A 25,818-nucleotide genomic window follows, 5' to 3' on the forward strand; every position below is an offset into this window, starting at 1 on the left:
TTTATCTTTAGTGAATACATCCATGAGAGCTCAAAAATGCTATGACATAGCTATTGCTCTTTAATTGAAATAGAAAAAAACACCAGTAAGAAAAATCCCATTAGAAAAACATTAATAATGAAATTCTCACTCTACAGTACAATGTTTTTCAAGTCAGAGGTGAATTCCCCTGTGACCACAGTATAACATCTCTCAAATTAATTTGCCCAAACATTTACATGCCTCAGCTTTCCTATTAAAAAAGTCCAGGGAGAAAGAAACCCGCTAAGCCAAAGCAGGCCAAACTTCATGGACTACCACAATCACCTCAGTGAAGAACTTCACTTCCACTTCGGCTGTTATTTGAATAACGCATGCCGTAAAGTTAGAAAATTTTCAGAACAAATCATACATCATAAACTTGAAAGCAATATTTCCTGCTAGAAATTAATGTGATTTGCAATCTTATAACTAATTACACAAATGTTATGAAAACTGGATAACAGTTTTTCAATCTGACATTATATATGAGTGATATGAATATAAAATTATGAATTATTTCGTTTTAAAAATTAATACAGAGATTATTACTGACAACCAGAAGAGCACACACTGCTTTGCAGCTTCTTGAATAGCTGCAGAAACTATCAGTAACTATCATACATGTTTTTCCACCAATCTTTTTCAATCATTCTAATCAAGAAGGATCTCTGATGATGTAACAAAATTGTTATGAAGAATCACAATATAATAACATTTTACGTGCAAGTAGTAAAGCAAATGGAACTGCATGTGAGGCAGAACAGCCGTAACATAGGAAAGTAGTCATCTACTGAATCAATAGACTACTTTTATCATTCTTAATTTCTTCTACCATCTGGGTTTTAAGTACAAATTAAATATCTAATGTAAGCTAGAACCAGGTAACTTGATTCATGCCAGGTAAACATGCACAGAAAGTAATCAATTTCACACTTTTGAAAGAGGAAGAAAAAGAAATCCTTCAGTTCATTACAACTAATTTTTTTAAATATGAAGAAACTATTGGGAAAATAAATGTAATCAAAACAAAAGAGACATACAGAACTGTACACTCAAGGAGAGCTACTTAATGTATGAAACAATTGATTTAGAAGTTAAGAGCTAAAAAATTATTGGTATTATTGATTTTTTTTCTCTCCCTGACAGCTAGCCAATTACTCAGAGAAAACATGCTACAAGCACTCAATCTTACCATAATATCATGCAACAAAGCTTAGTAATTGAAAATACAAAACCTACTGTATTGAAGGGTCAGGCAGTCAGGAAGTGCAGGACAAATAAATTCCTGTAGTACAGAGATATCAGGATGCAACAATTTTCTGTTTTCTCAGAAACTCGGGCTACTTGATATCTCAAGAGATCAATCCATTATCCAAACAGATTCAATATATCAATTTCTCTAACCTTAAAACAGATGCTCTGTCACAGCTGGTAATTTCTAAAATCAAGCTGTGCTATATCTGGTTCTGTCAGGCTTTTCCTACAGCCTGTGCATCTTTGTTTATTGTTGCTCTAAGACACTAACTCTTCTCATGATACTTTAAGAAATCTGACTGGTGTCACCAAGTATCACAGAGTCAAAGCTAGATCAGAAATCTTGCTTCAGGATAAAGTTCATCCTTGTTATAACCTTCCACCCCAAAAATATGATCCTACAAATGTTCATTAGCATCTGGTTGAAAGTGCTGGTTTTATTAATGCAGCCCTCTTTTATTCAGTAACTTAAAATTGTTGCATCCCCTACAAAATTTCTTATATCTTATATTGGGTTGCTACTGATCTTGAATCCGAGAAACACTACTGTTACTTAAGATCACATTTCAACCCAATTGTGTAATTTTCTTCTTGATGTCACACTGACTTGACCTCAGTCCTGCCTAGGATTATTTTCCTTATGGGCAGATTCCATGTCAGATATTAAGAAAAATATGTTTTGATCGAATCAGTACAATTTGTACCTCATGGGACAGCTCATCTTTTTGATATACTTTTTGAATTATATTTTCAAATTGGATAGAAAGATGAAATTATATTTATTTGTTATTTTTACAAAATGCTTTAGAAAAGTCTTTATATACGTGCATAAATAAACATGCATATATAAAATACAATGCAGTGTAATGTCATTTAACAATTAGATTACTAATTATTTGCAAAAATTTCTCAGAATCATTGAACCAAAGCAAGAATTGAACTTACTTAGCTTATCTGTTTCCAAAACTTTATCTGGGTCTATCAACATGGAAGCAGTGCACCCTCCTTACTTGCTACAGATCATAGAGCATCTTCAGATAGTAATCTGAAACTAAAGTCGCAGCAGTCTTAGTGGAAAGTAAGACACTTCTGTGAGGCACAGGAGCAAAGCAGAGTATATAACTTGAATAGCTACATTATGAGGTTACTAAAATAAGCAAGGATGTTACCTTTTTGACTTGCTCACTTATAGAAATAACAAATACTAACATTTTACTTACATTCTTTCAATCAGTCACAAATGTAATACAATGAACTACTTGTACACTGGGCACCTTCAACTCAAATGTCAAGCTGTCAAGCTCAAATGGCTTTATATGGAAAGCATAATATATTCTAGAATTGTTTTACATATTTTTCTTTTCTTTCTTTTTTTTTTTTTTTTTTTTTTTTTTTTTTTTTCCCCAACATTAAGATGCCACAAAAGCTGTGGAAAGAAAACACACAGTGGTTTTGGTCAATAACTTGTCCAAAATGCACACTGCTGCATCCCCTTGTTGGACTTGATCTTCCAGGTGGAAATTCTACAGGATAACGATAGGAACTGCAGCAATCTAATCAGCATAATTTTTATTGTGGTAATAATATATAGCTCATAAAATATAGGTTTTGTATACTAATGCAGCCCCAGCAACCTAAAATATGTTTGCTGTCACACTGGTGCCTTGGATAAACAGATTTCCAAAATATGTTTGATACATCAACCATTACAGTCTTTGTATGTTACAGTATCAACACTATTAACATGTTACACTATTACTGTGTTATTATACTATGAGATTCACTTTTATATAAAAAATCTAACCACTTACACCCTGAGATCTTAACATTGGGCTAATAAAGCCTGTTTACTTATGCAACAAAAAGCAAGTTTTAAATCAGTTTAGCAATAACAGGAAATAAAGTCATAATTTCATTAAATGTTAATAACTACAAGCAGATGAGCCATTTGCTCCTAAATTTTCTATTTCCATGTTGTTAATTTTTACATACTTGCAAAAGTTGTCAAGAAAAAAAAAAACAAAAAACAACCAAACACTAAAACTGCAATGTCCCAGGCTACTGATCCATACTTACAGTTTATTAGGCAGAATTCAGATTTCTAGGGCCTCACAGAAGCCATCCTTGCAAGTAAATCAAGCTCAAGACAGAATCTAACTCTGATTCAATAGATATAGCAGTATTTTTAATCCATAGCTGATCTTCACTTTGTTCTTAATGAGCACAACATTTCAGGCATGCATCTCTGCATCTGATAGAGAAGTAGTAGGAAAATGACTTGAGAATATTACCTGTACTGCTTACAGATCTGTCACTAACGTTTCAAGGACCAGTGACTCTTAGCCATGCAGAACCTAGTCAGTGAACTGTAAAAACTGAAGAAAATAGATCAGTTCTACTGTAACAGTTGTCATGTCCAGTGACAGTGAAATTATTACTTGTACTGGTGCGTGACTGGATGTTCACTATATCTATGTAGCCTCTAATTCAGTGCAACTCTCTCCAAGGTAAAATTGAGAAAACCAGACTCATTTATTGAGGATCGAAGTCTTCCTGGTGGTAGACAACTGTCTGAAGTGAATTATTTCTGTACACAACATGACAGAAAAACAAGAAATGTGCTGTTAATTTGCCTATCTTGTCATATTTTGGCACCTCCTGTGGAGGCGCTCACATCCCAGGGAGACTTTCAAAAGACCATTTATACTTTGGCAATCAAAGCAGATACTTGAAAACCCAAGACAAAAAGAAAAAGCAGTTGCTAAACTGCTGGATGCTACCAGTGCACACAGACCTTGTCTTTTTTTTTTTTTCCCTACCAGTGACAGAAGAATGGAGATGAATTAGCATTCTGGTAGTATAGTATGAGTAAAACAGGACCTTTGCAAGAAAACACTTTGAAAGTACATTAACAGCAATCTTAGTAGTCTCCTATTAGGTCAGAACAGTTGCTAGCTATTTTCATATACGAAACAAATATGCTGACTCTGTGAGCAAGACATGCCATTGTCACAATGCAGTCTAACCCTTTTTGTAACATATCAGAGAACACCTCACACTACTACACAACACCTTCAATCAAGTCCCCATGTCTCTGACTGAAAAAATAGAGTACTGCTTTCAGCTTTGCTGCATTTCTAAAAATCTCTTATGAACCCATGAGATCTTGGAGAATTTAATGAACACATTTCAAGGATGCTTGAGCATCTAATTCCCCAAACTGTTTCAGCAATCATAGTACAAATATCAAATGAAATCTTTTAAGTTACAAGAATGTACAGCACTGCTTAGTGGATTGTTCCAATGTTTACCTACTTCTGTCTAAAAATATACTTTTTCTTCCATTTCTAGGTTTCGCTTCCATGTACTGGAGCTCCTTTTGTAATTGGATACGAGTCCCAGAACTTCACTGGTTTGCTGTATTCCACAGAGACAAAAGTTTTCCATCTCCCCCTCCACTGAACCTAACAGGCTGTATCTCTTGCCTCATCACAGCAATCAAAGCCTAACCTAATCTTCTGGATTCTCACAAAGTCTCTGTTGTTTTCAACAACTTTTTCAAGTGTGTGTAACATAAGAAGGGAAACCTGAAGTGGCTGTTCTTGGGAAAGGGGCAATGTTCTCTTACCCCTAAGTTGATTTCTTAAGATTTCTTATTTTCTTCTGCTCCTTGATATAGTCCCTTTATTTCAGGATCAGAATGACCCAGATTTTACTTGTAAGAACTTCCTGGCCAGCTCTTAAAACCCTGAGCATAAATTTCATTGTGCTGACTTTATAGAACTGTTTTTTTTCCCCTCTTTTAAAATAAAGCAGTAAAATGGATATTTACGGCAAAGTGCTCATGTAAATTCATGAGTTAAAAGCAAAACTAATTCAGAAACACATGATAATATTTTTTTTTTTCCCTTATGAATGATAATTTGTTAAGAAATTGTCCTTGTTTTTTCATTTGATCTTGAGAATGTGGTCACTGCAGCCAACCAAAATTGAGGTCACTTTTGACCATTCAGCTCTTGAACAGAACAGTTCTCTTCTGGTGTTCTTACTGTGGCCTATTGTTATCCTGCCACTTCCTCAAATCAATAACCAGTTTTTAAAATGGTGCCTGCTATACATAAAAAGAAGCTAATGGAGCTGACAGGAAAGGTAACAAAAAGATAAGTGGAATCTATACAATAGGAGTAAAAGTAAATGCATAAACAGTTTAAAATAACAACTACATGGCAGAGAGAGTTTCACATAAAATAAAGCTTTCAGAACAGTGTCATTTTGTATTACCCTATGAGTTGGAAAATATTACTAATGTACCTTTTTCCAGACTCTCGCCACTTAGTAAAGACTTTCCATTTTTTCATGGTGCAAGTTACCTGCCCAGAAAATATTATCTGAATTGGATTTTTGCTGATGTCAACACTTTAGCTGTTACAATCATTTAAAAATGCAAATTCAAACAACATTTAGACAGATTTTGCTGTCTCTGATTCCATCGAGTTTGTGAGATGCTTACCATCTATGCCTGTTTATGACATAGAACTGAAACCTAAGAAAGACATCTCTCACTGCATCAGTGGCATAAAAGCAGTACTAGTTATGTATGTATGTTAGTATGTTATGTATGTTATGTATGATCAGCTTGTTTCTAAGACAGGTGAATCATTTCAAAGATGTGATTTTACACCATGGGAGTAAATAGGATTTCCCACTGTGCTCAATTTGAAATTTGTACTGGAAGAAAACAAGGGGAATACAACAAATGTTCCCTTTCTCAGAGTTAATGGTATCGTTTGATTTGACCCACTGTACAAGCTTCTTATAGGCATCTACTTCCAGTGCTATGCACTTATGAGAAAAATCATGCTGGGTGAATTCAAATGCCTGTTGAGCTATTGGTATAAACCATGGAAGAATTAAATGCCCAAGAGAGAATATAAAAAAATATTTAAAAGTTGATTAAAAAAAATATTTCTGAGCATCCTCTGCGGCTTGAGACCTTACAACATTGTCACATATCTCTTAAACTATGCCCCTTGCCCTTAGGACTGCCTGTAAACAGTCATGCATTCACAAGCAACAAGTCTGGTTAGGCTGTGCCTTTCACTCCAAGAAAAGACAAGGAAAAGCTTTTAAAAATTTAAGGACTGTTTAACATTCCATAGCACTAACATAAAATAAGAAGAAAATGTGTTAAAAAAAAGACTATATGGTTCCTTATTTATCTAAGTATTTTTAACCTCTTCCACAATCTTATTCACACCAGAGAAATGGAGGTAGGTTGAGTAGAAGGCAACATTGCCTTGAAGCTACTTTCTCTGCCTTTTCATGTAATCATAAAATACCCTGAGTTGGAAGGTACTCACAAAGGACATTCAGCCTAACTCCTGAACCTCCTCTGAGTTTACCAACCTAGTATTTTTGAAATAAAATATTCTGGTTTTGTACCTTGACATATTTTACACATATAAAGGTTTATATTATTCAAAATGTCTATAGTTGTTGTTCATTAACGGTTGTTTCACTTCCCTACTTATCAATAGAAAATAAACTTTTGATACTTTTGAGCTCTTTCTGTATCCACCTAACCCCAAAAGGTTCTGGATATTCCCTGGAGTTTTAACTGTCACTGGATGGAAAAATGCATTTGACACTTCACAGTTAAATTCATACTTATTTTATGAAATCTGACCGCACAACTACTATGTTTCACAAGGCAAAAAATCCAGTATCTACATCATTTCACCACATCTCTCATTGCTTGCGTATTCTTGTTTGAAAGAATTATCTGTTTTTTATTTCACTGTTACATTTTCCATAATTAGAATAGGGAATGAATATCTTACATCTTATGCATTTTCATTTGAAATTTTTTATTTTATCAAATAGACAATATGATTCTTCTGTTTACATCATTGTTTAAATTTCCATTCTCTCATTCATAGGCAACCAACTTTCAAGTTATAATGAAAAGTGTTGCCTATACTTAAAAAAATAACCAAAAAGCCCCCAAACCCAACAACCATAAGGAGCCCCTGAAAGCTGATATTTATTTATACTTGATTTCATTAGCATTGCTTCACCTAAGCTTTTCTGCCTTCTCAGTGTGCTGTACATGAAGCAGTACTACTAATTTTTTCCCTCATTAGAGCTGTTATGTTTACACTGCCATTATTAGTAAAATACCTTATACTTTCTCTTGTACTGCATCATAGAAAATCCTATCTTTTAACTGGTAATTTGTTCTTAATGTCATATGCTCTTTTTTTTTTTTTTTCCTAAGGAACTGTATTTTGAAGAGTCTAAGAAAACTGCACATTTAATAACAAATAACTATCTTTCAGTAAGACATAACCTTAAGATTCACATCTTTCATGAATTCTCACTGTAGAGGATCAATTATATTCATTTTGTTCCGTCTCATTACAGTTTTATCTGTGTTCTTAACATATTTCACATAGATTCTTGTCATCTAATTTTTTCAAAGCCTATCCATCTTCTTGCTGCTGACAAACACGTTGCCATTTAATAGCATATTTAATTTCTTTTAAGCAAATTTCACAGACATAGAGTAACATTTATCAATGATATGTTCCTTATGAAAATAAATGGACCACCCTCTGTTCTTTCTAATTAATATGTCATTAGTCAAAATATATTCTTCAGTGACTTACAGTTTTATTGCCTATTCCTCTGTTAAGTAATTTGTTATGCATCCTTACTGCCCCAAGCAAAAAGGCTCAATTCACAAAGTGCAGTGAACTGATATGCATTCCTAAGAAGCATTCCAGTACTAAGGTGAACTTCAAGTAAAACAGAGGTAAGAAAAAGGTTGTTAGAAAGCACCTGTCATGGTGTGTATGAACTGCCAATCTGTATTCTGGCATTTTCTAATTTTCATAAAGGTAACTATACAGCTTTAATACTGTTTTTACAGCATCATTTTAAACTGTTTCACCCCTTAGAATATATGTATATTCAAATCTAGGTACAAAGCACAATCCTAAGAAACAATGAACAATGTGAATCACAGAATATCGAAAGTTGAAAGGGACCCATAAGAATCACCAAGTCCAATTCCTGGCTCCACACAGGACCACTCAAACACACCACTGTCACCTACTATATCCCAGTACTTAGAAGAAATTCAACTGGATGCAGGAGTTTATTTTGTTAAAATCACAAGGAACTAAGGTGACTTTCTGAGTTTATGTGTGTTCATTAATGTCCAGCAATTTATATAAATTCATGTAAGTAATATGTAAATGGATTATTGTGAAAAAGAAGTTCCTAAGCTAAAAATCCAGCTTTAACTTGAAGAAAAGTAATATAATTGCAGACACTATGAAATGTATTTTTTAAACAAAGTTTTTTTTTAAACAAAGTTCTAGATTTTTCAGAGAAAGCCAAAATGAAGCAAATGTAGCTCAACTGACCTAATTATTCTAGATAGTCAGAAAAATGCATGATAATTCCAAGTCCTATTATCCAAAGAATATGCTCCATTTCTTTTACAATATTTACATTTTATATATACATACCTGTAATACAGAAGTACATACAAACAGGCTACACATATACCATAGAATCATCTGCACACATATATGTTTATTATGCACAATAAGTCAAAATGGATAGAGTTTTGTGGTTTTAGAAATGCTGCAGCAGCATCAGTGGTTTTTTCCTCTTACTGCAAGCTTACTAAAATAAAATGTAATTGTTATTGCTGGATAATTTTTCAGTGCTAAGTGAAGTTTCATTTGAAATTTGTTAAGTGAATAGAAAACAGTGAGTAAATATCACTCTTGAGTGAAGCAAGAGATATTCCAGAGCTGTAAAACACTATGGTTAATGACTTAAATTTACTGTCCACTCAGGAAATTAAAAAATAGGAATATTATATCATAATATAGCTAATCCTGATAAATTCATGATCAATTATATAATTAATTATGCATAATGATATTAGTAAAGTAAATTGGTGTCAGTGTCAACTGGGAATAAATTATTTTCTTTAGAATGTCTGGTATGATTATGTGTTTTGGTTCTAGGAGAAAAACAATGTTAATAACACACTGATGTTTATAGTTGTCCACAAGCAGTGTAGTACAGTGTGAAGGCAATTCTTAGTGAAGAGCCCAAGGAATCAGAAGGGAACACAGTTAGTACAGCTGACTTAAACTGGCCAAAGAAATATTCTGTACCATATCACATCACATCATAAGGAGTTTTGAAGGCGGTGGAATTTCATCTTTCTATCTATCTTCTGCTGCTCAGGGGCTATCTCATCATTGGAAATGGGATGGTGAACAACTGCTTATGCATCACTTGATATATACATGTTACATATATACACACATATGTATTTTTCATAATTATTATACTTAGTAAACAGTTTTATCTTGACCCACAAGTTTTACTTCTTTTTTAATTTATTCTCTCCCCCAACCCACTGGGATGAGAAGGGAGTGACCAAATGACTACGTAGTGCTCAGCTACCTCCACAGTTAAACCACAATCGGTAGCTGCTGAAGGACAAATATAGTTAAATAGCTTCAGCATGCCTACCAGGTCAGTAATGTCTAACTTGCAGCAGGTTGTAGTGTTACAAAACAAAGTAAAATAAAATAAAAAGCTGTTGAATACATAAAAAAAAAAAAAAAAAAAGAAAAAGAAAAAAGAAAAAAATGCTTCTTTACTAGAGCTTCCCTAGGCCATTTCTAAGTAGCTTAAAAGCTCCTGTAATTCTCTATGATGCTCTACTTTTTTTTGGGTCTGATTTTTTTCATATTCTCCCAGACCAAAACAATCCCTTCACTCATACTCTTCAAACTTGATCTACAACTCATACATCTATCCATATGGGGCTCTACTAAACCTTTTAGTTTGTGTGCTATATTTTTCTGTTAATGTCAGACTCATGAAAACACAGTTTACAAAGGCATCACAACATTCCAATACACCTGATATTTACTCTCTGCAGATCTCCAGGTGCACAAAGGTGGGTTATCATATATGTGTTTTTCTAAGCTGAAATATCAAGTTATCAAGCTGCCGTCATCTCCATTAATGCAGTTCACAATTTGCAATCACATGGCTTCTTGTCTTTTACAAGCAAATCTGTAGAAAAGTGAATAAAATGATGCAGACAGATCAAGGAGAACGATCAGAGAGTAAGAAGAAAAGACTTACCTCCTTTAGTCAGATTTCCATTTTAGTTTGTTTCAATACTTAAAGAAGGAAGAGAATTTTTGCACACTCTTTAATTCAGATGTCAGTTTCAATATTTGATGATCGACTGTTCTGAAACATAATCAAAGCGTAGCAGTTAAAACTACTAGCCTGAGACATGAAATTATTAACACTGAAAGAAGCTCTGTATTCAATAAAAATCACAGCAGTGTTGAGAAGCTTTTATATCAATGCACTGTGGCAAAATTTAACTTGGTACCAATCCTCCTTGCAAGCAAAAGAATGAGTAAAAAAGAGTATTTATAATGCATAATGCTACATTTGTGGCGCCATCTCATCCTTTTTTCTCCTTGCACAACATATACATACTTTGCAGACTCTGACAGAAAAAAGACTAGATACATGTGTTTGCTCTCCAAAATCTGATTCTCTGTAAGAACATCTCTCCCCTAGTATACTACAACCCTTCTAAGAGTGCAGCAGAATCCTACTGCCTCTTTTGGAAAGAGAACGTTGACCAAACACCCCAAAGACTGCAGCTGTATACACGGTGCTGCTTCACCAGCATCCTATGGGTGCAACAACAAAATTGCTGGACATTTAAATATATATATTATTGAAAATTACATACATTGAAAATATTTATTTGCAAGCCATTCTCTTTCTCTGGTAAAGAATGAGATATAAATATTTTTCCCTTCTAAATACTGAAGTACTACTCATTGAAACTAGCAGAAATAAATGTGCTATGTGTTTGAGTTCAATGAGCTATGTCATTATTTCAAGTTTTCTCATCACTTAAAGGTCTAGCCGATCTTATCAGTTTATTTTATTTAATTTATTTTACTTTTAAGTAGAAGTCAGAATAAGAATGAAACCTTTTTATTACAAATGCACCAGTGAAACTTTTACTGGAAAATAAATTTAAGGGGAGAATAAACATATTGCTAAGCACGTAATGTACACAAACTTCTACACTGAAGTTTGATTGGTACAATTTATTCAACATGTTGAAAACTCCTATGCTATTTTACACACTAGTTGCTCATTCAAAGAAACGCTGTTACACGGATTGGGCCTGACCTCTGGGAATGGCTGACAGAAATGCAAGTAAAAATAACCTGTGAGTATTATAAACTCACATTTATAGAGCCAGAAAAGATCAACCCAATCAGAGTGAGTGATGACTCACTTCCCACGGTCCATAAGATTTTCTCAAATCAACTCCTTTGGAAATGAGACGAGCATCTTAGAAAAGCAACAAAATTTGTACTGAAGTTCTTCCAAAAAATCACTAAGAGAACAAGATAAGTAACTTCTGTACCATGAATGTCCAACCTTTTGACTTGTCTGGGCAACACTGAGTGAAGAGGAATGGTCTTGGGATGCATGTAAGGAATAATTAAAGTACATAAATAGGAAAACTTATTTCTTTAAAAAATATATTTTTTTATTAAAACGTGAAAACCTGTTTTTTTTTTTAAACTAATGAATGTGTTAACTCATTAACTTAACACATTTTAGAAAAACTTCACAAGCACAAGTTTAATAATTAAATAAAACTTACACATCTGCTTAATAACAAAAAACACATCTCTTTACAGACACATATGTGTAGGTGGGTTGAAATATTATTGTTAATCATTGCATTTTTCTTGCACGTGAGGATTTTGATTCAACTGACTGCGTGTGGTGAGAGGTAGAATTAGTGCTGCACTGCACCCTCTCCTCCACAGTGTTCCCTTCTTGCCTATACAGTCTGTGCTTCAGCTACACCTAATTAGCTCATGAAAAGTATCTCTAAATATTGAAAAATAATGTTAAATGTTTGTAATCATGTGACTCCGCATTACTAGCTGTCCAGGGCTGCATGTGACTCATGGGCCATGAGTTGGACATGTATGCTCTATTCAAAAGATATGTTTATTTCTGGGAATGTCTTTACCTCAAAAGCAAAAAACGATGATCAGGCCTGAAGTCTAAAGTTTGCAACTTCCTTTTTATTCACCATAAGATTAATTTCCAATGGAAAATAACTTCTGACACTGGTTTGGTCTCCATACTTTTTGCCAGAATAGAAACACTTTCCACTAATTCTCCAATGATCACACTTTGTGTATAGTTAGCTTTGAGGGAAGGTATCTCCCTTGAGGCATATAACCATTTTCTGTGTATTTTTATAAGCCTAAATCTAACTTTCCAGCTCTGTCTGTACAGTGTCTTAAAGGCATTTTTCTTTCTTGGCTGCGCAGGTTTGCATGTCATAAGGGGGAGAAGAATATGTTTTAAACAGGAAAATGTGATGGTAAAAGCAGTTAGAAGGGCAATGGGATCGAAGGGAGGAGAAGAACCAGAAATTACTTTAAAATCATTGCAAAAATGCACTGATTTCCAGACAAAAAAAGGAATATCTTTTGAGAGAGGGCTTTAATTTAACTATGCTATTGACTACATGATAATAATTTTAGATTTTCCCTGAGAGTATAAAATTGATTTAATTGTAACAAGTAAATCAGATTGATTTTTCTATTAAAAAAGTCCTCTCGGTGAGCTTTCTAAGATAAAGCAAGCACGTGTTTATGTGGAGCCTCCTTAGTTGTACAGACTACTGTGAACACGTGGAAACTCCAATGTTTGAAGATGTGTGTGTGAGAACCTTGCTCAGATGCATTTCTCTTGTCTGAAAACACTCTCCTGGGTAGGTGAATTTTTTACTTGTCAGGTATGATTAGTGTTAATAGAGAGAATAAGGCCAGGAAACGGAATCACCTGCATTACACAGATGTTAGCAGCACGATAAATTATTGCCTAAACTGCAAAAGAAGCAAAGTGCAAGAAGTTTCTGCAGATACAGGTGCATTCTAAATATGACACAGTTTTCAGAGGTGGTCACAGAGTAGCGTATTTCTGTATTAAATGCAATACTACCCAAGTCCACTGCCCAAGCTAAATCAATACTTCCTTCATTGTTTTAAAATTTGCTTAATTTGTCATCTGACTTGCTATTCATTATTCTTATTTGTGAATATCCAAGCATGTTAGTCTTCCTTGCCCACCTTCCCCATGCATTCGTATTTCAGTCAGAGACATACAACTAGAAAAGGCTCAAAGAGAGTAAGATAATTGTGCAATGCACAGAATTACCCCTGCACAAGGGACAAAGAAGTCTCAGATTATTTCTTTGATCAAAGAGAGAACTGAATTGTGGAAGACTATTATAACTATCAATGGAGAGGACTATGTTTTTCACTGCCGCCTTCTGCTCAGTGGACCAGGTGAAACTGACAAGATCATATTTGCAAAATGAAGAAAACAAAACAATTGAACAAAGTGAGGTAGTTCTTCCTGCAGAATATTTATGTCATGGACATCAAATAATGAATTCAAGATCAGCCTGGACAGATGTGGAAATTTATCTAAATGTAAATGTTAACAGCATCCACCTCACAAAGAGCTGTAGTTTGAGAGGGATAGATGCTTAGAACATACATTTACCACGTCCTTATATACCTTAATTTGGTTTCTGAAACATTGTAAGAAATAGGACATGGAACAAATAGACCTCTGACCTTGATATTACAGTCATTTTCATGATCTTTTTATGGTGCAACAAACAGGTTGTGCAAATTGGCTTCTCCATCTGGCATACATGAAAAAGAAGCTACTGAAATAGAAGGTGAAGAGTATTCACACAGTGCTTTTTAGATAGAATGATCAAAGAATCGTAGAATCATTTAGGTTGGAAAAGTCCACTAAGATTTCAACCTGCACAACCAGCTAAGTTCTTCAGCCAGAAGACCATATATCTGTCCAAGCCACAAACATTTATCCAGGAAAATACTGCTGTAAACAATGTCCAAATCTTTGCTAAAATCCAGGTAGATAGCATCTACAGCCTTTCTCTCATCTACTAAATGCATTATCTTGTCATAGAAGATCAGGTTAGTCAGTCTGAATCTGTCTTTCATAAAACCATGCTGGCTTCTTCTGATGTTTAACTGAAGTAGAGGAGTTAAAAATGTGGGTTACCTGATCACTTCTGATTTTTTAAAAGAAGAAAATGTTACAGACTAACTTCTTACTCAAGAGATTGACCTGAAGCTGCTTCAAAGCATGCAGTCACCACAATAGCAGGAATTAGATGTATTCTAAACAGTGAGTTTCTGGTTCAGTGTCAGCACATAATGAGTCAAATGGCCTAGTGACAGTACAAGAGAACATTTACAGAAAGACTAAAACCAGTTTTAAGATGACAAATTTAACTTCCAAGACACGGCTTGGAAAAAGTACAAAGAACATGAATAAAGACAAAAATAGCAAGGGTGGTCAGGAAGGCTAGAGTATCTCTATCCCCAGTGCTACTGAACACTCAGTTGAACAAGATACTCTGCAGCTCAATCTAATTTTGACATTGGCCCTGCTTGAGCAAGGGATTCAACTTGGGACCTGCTGTGAACCCTTCTTACACAAATCATGCTGTTTCCATAATTCTAAGAAATAGCATCTAATCACTTCATTACCACTCCTGTGAAGAATGTCAGTTTGCAGTGCTACCATTATCACTAAACTAATACTCAGTGTGAAAATGAAGGGCAGGCCTTCAACTTTTTATTATACAGAAAGCTGTTTGGTTTCTTTCCCACATGATGCCTTTTTATATTTCTAGGGTCCTGCTGCTACACATCATTTTTAACTAACAAGGATATACTGTAAAGGAAATGAATCAGATTTTTAGCAGATTTTTTTTTTTTTTCCCTTGCTGTATTTATTTTTATTTTTTTCCAGATATATTATTTTTATTGAGTAATTCCTAGTGACAGTGTTTGAATAACTGTTTTTATATGAGAAAGATCAGGACACCAGCCTAAATTTGTTCCACTACCAACATCTACTTAGAGAACTTTTACATGTCATGCATCCTTTCGGTGAAGACACCCAGGACAGCAAGTGTAAGATAACTTCATACGTTCAGTGGAGGCCTCTTTCACAATGCAATTTACATGGCACTAGCATTACAGGGCCAACAGTTACAGGAACCTTATATATTTCCTACCCAAACTATGGAAAAATATAAAGAAACACAGACTGCATAGCAGCTACAGGCAAGTGAACATCTAAAATTTTAATTAGAATCGTACTTGTGAGCTAGTAATGGGAATACCATAAAGCTTAGCAATGAACAAAGAAATCAACCTTCTTCCATAAAGCCAATATTACTCCACCTCATTTGCAAAATTAACAGTCTCCCTCAGACAATTAAAAATCATGCTGAGTACTGAGCCCCAGTAAATTACAAATATAATGAAGTAAATAATATGAAAGCCGAACTCCCTACTTCAATATACTGCCAATTCAGCTAATCCAAGCACAGCAAATATTAATGCAATACTTCAGTGTCTACAGCTTAGCTAGTGATGTGCAGTAATAATAATACATTAAGATTTTGCCCATAGTCAGAGCAAACTGCTTATTTTTCCCAAGACAACTGTAGCACTGAGATACCAATAATAAGTTGCTCATATCTTCAGTCATCCTGCTACATTTAACCTGATTATTTTTGCCACCAATTATACACACATGGTCTTCCAAATATACCTCTCTCTAAACTGAAAAGATGTTGGTCTGAAAGACTTAACAATAAGAAATTAAAGTCAAATTAAAGGGCTCTGAAAGGTGTGAGTTTTAATTATGCACCTTTAGGAAGTCAGTAGATAATTACTGTTAGTATCCACTGGTTTCTGCATCCAAAGCAGAAATGATTCATATCCTGAGAAAACTTTCTGATTTCAGTGGCTAGGAAAACAATAATAAAAAGTTAAAAAACTCGAATCACTGATAACTTCAGATAGGTGCTATGCAAGAAATGAAATGTCTAAAATTATGCTGACAGCACATTTCACTTGCCAACAATGTATGCTAGTGCTGACATGCACTGGTATCTGTTTACAAGCTCACAGAGAAAGGATTAAATACAATTTAATTGATTCAAATTCAAATATGAGTTTGTACTACTATATAGCAGCATGTGGATGGCAGACATTTCGCTGTTTCACAGAAGTTGTATTATTCTCAGCCTAACCTCATAAATATTAATTGCCTTTGAAACTGAGTTAAAAGTCTGCTCATGACATAAAGGAAAAATCCCAAGCACAGGCTTTCCCCTCAACATCTATCCACATGAGGAATAAAATATTCTCTATGAAATGTTCCTGCATCAGCATCAGTGGGAAATGCTGCAGTCTCTTCTGGTTGTAGGTAAATGGTTTTAATTTCTTCTTCAGTGTAAGTGAAACAATCAGTTATATAAAGTTTTAATATTTTCAAAACTGTTTTACAATGAGAAAAGGCTTCCACAGCTGCTCGGCCAAGAATGCCCTTCTCTGAGATTTTTCACATTATGTGCTTGAAATAGCTCAAATGTCTCAAAAGTGAGAGGAAATATCGGAGGCAATTAAGCAAACAAACAAACAAACAAACAAAAAAGCCCCAAAAATACCAAAAACCCATATATATATATATTCATTCTTATGTATCAGAACCACCCACACTAATATCTTTATATTTTACACAGGAATAGCTACAAAGCTGAAAACTAACTGTTCTAAAGGAGTAAGAGCAAATATCTGAGCACAACAAGCACAATAGGGAAAAAAAGGCCATATGCAACACAAATGATGCAACTCCAGACAGCTGCTGTATTAATTGTATTGTAATGTCTCTGTCTTGCCTTGCTCACAACTGGTAGACACCAAGACTTCCAGCAAAGTGAAACTCTCACCACACGCTACCTACACAGGAAGAGCAGCTAAACATTCCAGCATTGAGACTGCCATGCAAAAATGCTAATGAAATGCAAGACATCTATTGACTAGGCTTCCAAGATGCATTCAGTATGATCCCACTTGCAACTGTATTAATGGCATGAGTAACAGAAGAAAATACAGAAAATAGTTTCATGAAATTTTTATGATACATTAACAGTCAAGCTCAATCAGCTTGTTCCTTTCTCCCAAGAAAGGAAGCAATAAACAATTTAGGGAATAATCATTTTGTATAGAATAATGTAAAAAAACACTATTTGAAGACTGGCTATTCCATCTCACCTTATCATTTTATGTGTACGTAGCTATACAAATATTTTCTCACGTGTACCTTCAATGTCAAGTGAAATGTTATAAAAAGCCATTTTTTTTTTTTTTCCATGTACTGTTGGACATCTTACACAATTTCTGCCTAAAATATCTGGAGAGAACAGAAATGCTAATCCAATTCTTCCATTTTTTTAAAAGCTGGTATTCCTCAAACGATGCTTCCACAACCATATAATGTTCCATCCCAAATCATACTTGAGTCCATATTCCTCACAGTTGTGTCAGTCTGCTCTTCTGGGAACATGCATAGAGGCAAATATGTCAGAGACACTGGAAGAATTGCTGTATTTTTAAATCACTTACAGTTTTCATCCCTCTCTTCCTCAAAGTCATATAAGACAGGCAGTAAAAAACAAAACAAAACAAAACAACAACAACAAAACAACAACAACAACAAAAAAAACAGGAAACAAAACCAAGGTGTACTGATTTTCACAGTATAGAGTGAAATATACACAGCTTCATAATACATTATCCAGGAGCTGAATTTGAAATGAGTCCAGCTCTTGTTTGCACTGTATTAAGTCCTACTCACTTTAACAAATTTTCTCTAGCAAATAGGGATCAACTCAAAGCCACTGTTTGATAGGTGTCTTTTAGGAGAATTATTTTTAGCTTTCTCTTATGTCTAGTTTTTATCATTTAACTGTATTTTGAACATACTGAATTCAGTTTTAATAAGATTCATTGCAAGTAAAAAAGGACACCGTATAAACACTTATTTTATATAATGTATCTATACGCCATATAATCCAGTTTGATTAATGAAGCTTTTTACTAGAACAAAGAGTTAACATCTATTTTTACACCAATATCATTGCGCTTGAGCAATTCTTAAGATCTAACCAGAGACAACGCAAGGTAGTGTCTATATTATTTCTTGTGATGGATTACATTTTCCCCTCTGTTATGATGGAAAAATCACATAATCACCAAAACTTCCTTCACTTTGAAATGTCAGAAAATTTTTCTCAGCCTAGATAGCAAACATGCTGCATCAAAACCTGCTTATATGCACCGTGTCCAGAAAAACTGCATCCAGTTTTTCAGAGAGAGAAATTCTTTGTTTCACGTTTGGCTGAAATGTGTAGCAAAGGACTGTATCTGTGCAGCACATTTAGAGATCTGTCAATGAAAATGTTTTCATACTCTAGTAATAGTATTTCATTTCTACTGACACAAATCAGTCATTGTAACATACAAACTATCAAAATATTTCAAAAAGTATTTATTTCTCTTTACCATTTCCTGATGAAAAAATGTTCTATTTTTAATTTCAATTGGTCCATGCCTGCTTTGGGGCCAAAGTTAATCTTCATTTTGGGCATATGGTGAAGACTTGCAAATTGCCATGGTTATAATATCTGGCTAGGTAATGGTTTTCCCATACAATGTGCAATGAGGTTTTGCTCAATCATCACTCATTAGCTGTAGGTGATCTCAAACCCTCTTACTTGTACAACTAGACTCCAGGTATTACACAGATAGTACTTGGAAAAAAAATATATATATCCATCAATACAAAGCTCGTTATCTTTCCATCCTGCTACACTGTGTGGTAAAATGAAGAAACTTTACTGCTGCAAGAATTCTCACCAAACCAAACCATCTTATTTATCAAAACACATTAGGGATCACATGTTCTTTCCTGCACAAATGCACATTCCTCTTGTTGAAGGATAATTTACTACTTTTTCTTCTTTTAGATTTGGGTAAGCCAAGTACATTTGTTCTCAATTTGCTGATTGAAAATAAAAGACCCAGAGAAGTTCTGACTGTCTTCACAATAAAACTGCCTACAAAGCATTAAGCCTACAAAATATTTTAAGACTCTAGTATAAAACATGATAAGTTCATATATACATTTCCTGATACATCCATGTTTATTACCTATAAATTAGTTACTTTTTTTTTTTTTTAAACAAAGCAACAAAAAAATTTGTTAGTAAGGAACTAATTTTGCTCAGTGTAAACAAAGAATTGAAAGGGCTAATTAATCACATTATTTATTTAATATTCATCCAGAACTTTGAAATGTGTACATGTAATAGAACTTTTAATATGAAATGCATAATGCTGAAGAAACATGTCCTTATTGATAGTGAACTTCTTCCATTGGGGGAAAAAAAATAAAAATAAAAGAATTAGAAAGCAGTCACAGGTAGCAAACAGTAGGCTGGTGCTACAGAAAGCAGACTTCACTGTGAGTGACAGAAACAAGAGATGAGGTGGATGAATGATACCAAGAGTGCAGCCCAACTGGTTATATTAAGTAGAACATATGGTGGAAAAGAAGCAGAAAAGCAAGGAAAAATGACAGTTTCATCAAATTGCAAATGAGAAGCAATAATTTCAACATCCACTGTGACAGAATACTGCTCTTTGCGTTACAAGCTCTGCTGGATGCTGTCTTACAACAGCTCATGAACTGTATCCTTTGATGCTGCAGAACTTAGTGCAGTAAGGCTTGAGGTATAAAGATGCTTCTGCTTTCTGAGGACCTAATAAACCTGCTCTGACTGGAACAGCAGTTTCCACTGTCAGAATGACTTAAGAACTGAGTGATGAAAGAGGGACAATATCACGTTCACTAAGTCAAAGTCATGAATAAATGGATGAAGCAAATGGAACAAAGTACCTTTTGATGGCAAAAAAGCAGGAGGAGGATAGTAATGGTTAAATGAATGAATGAAATGAAACATATACAGCTCAGAACATAGGGATATGTCTACTATGTGAACAACACTCAAGTCCTACAAAAAAATGCAGAGAAAAAGAAATATCACTTATTCCCAAAGTCAAACATTTGACAGTGACAAATAAAACCTTTTCAAAATAATTCTGTTACGACTTTCATTGGTAATGTTATAACAAATGATAATGAGAATTTAAATGTGCAGCTATTCAAATGTATAGCAAACTTATGGAACAAAAGATTAAAAGCAAGATTAACATATTCATTATTATAAATAAAAATATTCAAACTCATAAACAGTATAATTTCTACAATGCCAAAAGGTTTTCATAGAATACCAATGAAACCTTTATGAACGTATGGATTTATGTACCTTACTTTTTGGTTGGTTTATTTTCTTCAGTCTGCCAGTATATGTTAAGCAAAGGTGATTTAGTAGCACCACATGTAAGGTACTGTGCTACGTTGCTTTAAATACAGAGAATAATAAAAAATCTCATGGATGCACACTTTAAAAGACAAAGGCCCCAGATATTTTGCTATAGCTTTTAAAAAGTTGTCTAAAAGGAAGTACAAAGGTGTTTGTTTGTAAAATTAATTTGGTTTGACATAATAGTAGCCTTTTTTAATATTTTGTTTCAGTGATCATGTTCTAAGTCTTCCTCTCACTAGTTTTCAATATTCATTATTTCTACAATTCTTGTTAAGACAGAGCACTAAGACAAACATAGATGAACCTTGCTAGGTACTCTGTATTTAATGTTTATGTTAATGTATTTAATGTTAATGTTAAAGGACAAGAACCCGGGAATGTAAGTTTTACTGCTCTTCAAACCATGAACATACTGATGTATATGAGATGTAAATCAAAGTTTTAGCATAACGGTCATCACAGATCATAGAAAATCTAGTTGAGTCACTAAACTCTACCAGTGGAAGTTCCAAGTCGTCAGCATCAACAGCTGCAGTATACTGACCTCATTTTCTCATGCTCCATTACTTTCAGAACAGGCATGGATACTGTGGATGCTGGCAGTGAAAATTCAAACTCTCAACTCACCATTACTTGCGTATTTTAGTACTTGTACTACTTTACTACCAAGTTACATAATCCACAATTAAGGATGACAGTCAAATAACACCGAAGTTAAGGCTCCAGGAGACATTCTTCACTGAATTTATTTTTATGGTGTATCTAAGTTCCATGGATGAAAAAAAGAGCATGAGGCTTATCAGACCTTATATGATCAAATTTTGAACATAAGGAAAATATGCTTTGAATGGTAGCTTATTCCAGCTTCTAAGGAAATGCATCTGAACATTACGGGCTGCTAGATGTATTTCACAATCCTGGCAAAAGTTAGCACCACACAGCAAAATGCGCAGCTTCAGTTTCCTCCCGTTTTATAAATTCATTTTATTCTAGCCAAAACCTTCCTGCAGATATTCCAAGTTCTGTAAATAGATTGCAATTGCACCTGTATGTCAATGAAAAAGATTTTTGTTAAAGATTAAATGTTAAATATAAAGATTAAATATTTTTGTTACTATCTGAAGAAGTCCACAGTCAATAGATCTTTTTTGTTAACTGAACATATCTGCTTACATGTACTAAAATTTGACCATGTGGGGCAGGAACTCATCACTTTATGATCAAAATGAAGACTTTACAATGTAACTGATAGCATACTAAGTTATACATGTCTGTTTTGGCAGATCATTCAGTAAATTTTCCATTATTGATAGACAAAAGGGTTAGGAAGGAAAACTGACCTCCAATAATGATCAAGAATATCACTGATTTATTTAATCACATTACTCTTGATCTTTTTGAAGTTTTTAAATAGTTAATATGGAGTTTTCTATTTTCATTTTCCTAACATACGCAAATATACTTCTCAACACTTTAGAAAAAAAGTGTGCACTAATTTGAAATTTTCTTGGTAGTGACTTTATCTGATTCTTTTCTTTTAATATCAGTTTCTCTAAAATCATGATATTTGAAATGTAATAGTATTTATTCAGTGACATATTCTAAGATGGATAATTGAGAGATTTTTTTTTAACATAAGCTCTTGAGGAAGTGATTAATAAACATACTAGGAAAATATGCAATATATTCCTGTCTACATAAAGTATTGTCAGAATATCTGAATATGTTCATTTTGCTCATTTGAGGTCTAAACTGTTGGCGTTGTAACACTGGATTCGAACAGGTAGACCACAGTGAAAGACACTATATGCCTACCTGTGCAATCTGTAGTAGGGAGCCTGTTTGCTGGGGGCATGGACTCGATCTCTGGAAGTCCCCTTCAACCCCTACAATTCTGTGATAAGAAATGCTTTCATTCCAGGTTAGTGAATATAAGGAACCAGAACATTACAGTTCTCCAGAACATGATTAACCTCCTGTTGTAGCAGTCACTTGCTATACATCAAATGTGCATATATATTGCTTTCAGTAAATGGTTTTGTGTGTTTTGGACTAACACTAAAGCTAAAGCATTGCCATCTTGGTATCTAGCAACTGACTGCCATGTGGAATTCTTCACTGAATTATATCTTTTACTTCAATATCTTGGCACTCAGTGCTTCTTGCATTATAGACATGATTTTGCACATTATAGATGTGGTTTTAGTAATAAGGCTGGTTATCCATAAAACTTAGCCTGCAGTTTGCAAGAAAGTCTACAGACTGGTAAAAAACTTCATTTATTCATTTAACAGACTTCTCCACTGAAGTTTCTCCTATTGGAAAGTCAAAAACAAAGGATCATTCAAATGTAAAAACCTGAAGAAACAAAACTCTATTGTGAAAATCCAAATCACTACATTAAATGATGAATTGTATTAATACTTGGTGAATTGTACTTTTGTCCTGATGATATTGAATTACTTTGCTCAGTATTTAATAATGTTTTGACAGATTTATAAAAGAATGAGGTTTCTAAAGGGAAAAAAAAAAAACCAACAACAATGTGGTACTTGTTCTTTTGAAATAATTTTAGGAAGAAAACTTTAAGGAAAGAAAATGTTGATTTCCATTTAACGTCAATCAGTACTGGTTTTCTAGACAAGAAGCAAGTATAATTTTATAGCATTTTAAAAAGTAGTTTCCTAGCATATTTCTGATTAGCCTCTCACATGACAGTTGAGAACCTGATTGTATATTTGCAATAAGAATTTCTCACTACCAAGGACTTCTCTAATAGAATCTTTTTATAATGCTTCAAGGATTATCGTGAAATCACTGTGTAAAATTCACATTGTTGCTGTTCACAATTAAAAAGAAGTAGCTTTTAGAATGGTATAATTCTTGGAGAAACAGAATTTTGCCAAATGACTTCAACACTGTTTAAAATCTGATTTCCAACCCCCCCCCCCCCCCACACACACACACCACACAATTACATTAATAATAGGATTGTTGCTTGGCTGAATATTTTCTGGCTTTCTGGAAACTCAGAATTTCCAGTTTAAGTTCCTAAACATAAGAGGAAAGATTTAATCAAATCACAAAGCTGAAGTTTAAAGTCCTCAGTAAAACATGTATTCTGTTCACTGAACTCAGACAAGAGTCTTTCTACACCTTACAGAGAATTCCTGTAGTGCTATATCTTACCTGAATTTGAATTGTCTGATATGTTAAGGCTGGAGAAATGAACAGAGATTATACAATAGCTCTTGTGATTTACCAAATACGGTTGCAATGATAATCATACTTCCTTCCTATAGAACCCCTAGGAAATAGATCAAGAATTCCTAAGAGAGATGTTCCATAGTAAACTTGGCAGATCTGATCAGCAGGCAAAACATCCTAGTACCACAGATGCAACACAAGTCAAATCCAGGGAAATCAAAGAGGGCCTAAGTTAGAGACTCGCTACCATGCACCCTTCAATAGAAGGGCTGATTTACCTTAGTATACACTGTCTATGTGAGTTGTTTTGACTCCTACCTCATTCACTCACTACCAAACTTAAAATATCTTTCTTTCTATTTATTACTCACCAATACTTTCTTTTTGAAAGGAAAAATATACAGCTGACAAATTTCAGTGTGTGGTGTTCAGAAACCTACATACCCCTTGATATCTTGAGGCCATTCAATTTAAAACACAGAAATCCAAGCAGATGAATTTTGCGTGTAAAGTATTGAACTGGTATCACATCTATTTTCAAACCAATTCATTAATGTTTCATTCCATACAGAGAGATGAACTGAAGTGTTATAATTGGCAATTTCATCTGCAGTGCTGAAGTGGAAGCTATTAAGGCAGTAATCAACATCCAAGGGAATGATTTACAGTGATAAGGAAGATGGTTTTTGTAAGGCTGTCACTAATGTCACAAGTTGCTTACCAGAATGGCAAGCAAGCATGCCATATTTGCAACTCATTTGACAGAGGTAACTCTGTCAAGCTGCAGATCCCTCTCTGATACAAAAAAAGAAAGTATATAAAAAACTAATGTTATGCACTCTTCCACTCTTGTTCTGAAACATTGCCAGGCTTATTCACTGTTTACAAGCATGTCAACAAGGTTAGAAGAGTTTTCTAATGAAGTAAATTAAAGATTTCCAAAATGAAATAACAATATAAGTCTCAGAAATAAAAGCAAAAACAATCCAAAATGCAGATCATGCAAAATATCATTTTTCTTTTCCTGAAACACAAAAATAACAACACATTTTCCTTGTTTGATCGTCTATTTGAATAGTGATTCTCTCAAGTTTAATGTCAGTTGCAGGGCCATTGCTTCCTCTATACCCAACAGAGAACCTGCACAATCGATATTTCTCAAAACCACAAGTATTTCAATCGTACAAAGTATCATTTTTCACTCTAATTCAACTCTTTTTATCAATTTAAATTAGTTATATGATTATATATGATTTTACAATACTTTTGAACTTAAAATCTGAATATTTGTGAGTTAAAGACTAGGCAGATTGTGGGAGTGCTGTGCCAGAGGCTACAGAAATGGGAAGATGTAGTTTTAGTTTTTTTAGTCTCAGATTAGCAAGCTCTTCAGACTCAAGTGAAGTTTGTATCTCACCTTCAGTGAGGGGAACAAATGTCTGCAATCAAGAATGAGCAATAGGAATTTTCTCTCTCCTAAATAGGTTATGCTATCACAATTTGCAAGTAAGTTACACAGTTTAATCTGACGATTCTTTTCATCTGAATACCAGACAGCCCTACATAAGGAGATCAGAAATTCAAATCTTCCCTTTAACAAAACAATTTGTTTCGGTCTAGCTTTCTTTAACTACACAGGCAGATGTACAGAACTGTAGTGTGTGTGTCTTGGTAAGATATACATTTATTTTTTGCCACGTGAGACAGTATTAATATCTGGGCTTGAGAACGGAGGGATAAATTGCATTTCTTAAAAGATAATTTTACTATTTCATTTCTTTAATAATTCTCAATAGCAGGACTTCTTTAATCCCTCAAGCAATAGGATTTTGATTATTGGTTGGACTTCCCACATACTGCAGCAATCTGTG

At 34.1% G+C, this 25,818-nt stretch overlaps 1 protein-coding gene across 15 annotated transcripts in view; it reads right to left on the reverse strand.

The window, feature by feature from the left end:
* Positions 1–25,818, reverse strand: part of DLGAP1 (DLG associated protein 1) — a 365,353-nt gene that overhangs the window by 217,027 nt on the left and 122,508 nt on the right. For 8 of the 15 annotated variants that reach the window (XM_015855355.3, XM_015855347.3, XM_015855349.3 and 5 more), the window contains one exon: positions 10,462–10,572. The exons of 2 other annotated variants lie outside the window; for them this stretch is intronic. The gene's annotated coding sequence lies outside the window, so the exon portion shown is untranslated. Of the gene's footprint in view, positions 1–2,220; positions 2,327–10,461; positions 10,573–25,818 lie in introns of all 15 variants that reach the window. 5 more of the 15 variants (XM_015855350.3, XM_085539642.1, XM_015855353.3 and 2 more) reach the window with 3 other exon arrangements.

Source organism: Coturnix japonica, chromosome 2 (assembly GCF_054131305.1).
Source record: "Coturnix japonica strain WE chromosome 2, WE-NBRP24, whole genome shotgun sequence".
Lineage (NCBI taxonomy): Eukaryota > Metazoa > Chordata > Aves > Galliformes > Phasianidae > Coturnix > Coturnix japonica.